Source organism: Pinus tabuliformis, chromosome 6 (assembly GCF_031772625.1).
Source record: "Pinus tabuliformis cultivar Carrire ecotype Pingquan chromosome 6, CPIR1, whole genome shotgun sequence".
Taxonomy (NCBI): domain Eukaryota; kingdom Viridiplantae; phylum Streptophyta; class Pinopsida; order Pinales; family Pinaceae; genus Pinus; species Pinus tabuliformis.
In genome coordinates, this window is record NC_142292.1 from 239,598,912 (window position 1) to 239,599,781 (window position 870).

An 870-nucleotide genomic window follows, 5' to 3' on the forward strand; every position below is an offset into this window, starting at 1 on the left:
GGTTTGTTGAGTGCTCGTCGGAGATCAAGGATCGAATCTTGATCCCCTGTTTTTGTGTGTTCGTTCAGCTGCGAAGGAGAATGGGAAAAAGCGGAAAGTTAAACAGAAGTGAGTCGAAAGGGCTGATCTTCTTGAAATATACTCGGAGATCAAGCAACAGTTTCGAGAAGCCGGATGGGAGGAATTCTTCAGACGCTGTATTGAATTTCACGACGAAGTAGCCAGAGCGTTTTGCCCAAGGCTTCAACGGATAACGGGTGGTTGTTGGAGGAATTTCTTTTTAGGTGACAGAGGAATTGATCTCTGAGGTTACAGGTTTGCCCACAGATGGAGAAAGAGCCTTCAGAAGCCATATCTTAGCTAGTGTTGATGTACCTTTCTTTTTAAAGGATGAATTCAAAGAAATGAATTGGAGAGTAGGGGTGCAGAGGTCGTGGTTAAAAGATGAATGGCACTATTTGTTGTGGATCGCTCAGTGTTATTTTACTTGTGAGGGGCGCTACAACCGTGTCAACCTGTATCATTTCCGTTTTTTGGCTCATTTGGAAGGTCGGTTAAGAATCAATGCTTCTTATTTCTGGCTTATTTGGTTGGTCGGTTAAGAATCAATGCTTCTTATTTCCTGTTAGAAAGCTTAAAACACATGGTTGCTCGAGTTCGAGCTAGAACAAATGTACCCTCTCATTTTATTTACCATAAAAGTTTGATAAAGTTATTAATTGAAAGGCAATTAAGTTATTAGTTGAAAGACAATTAAGGAAAGACAGGAGAACTTGGGAGCATTTTCTATTTTGGGGAGAGTTTCAGCCTCAGGCTGCAAAATCTAAAAGAGATAGGAAGAAGGGCAGTGAGAAGGAAACCAAACAAACC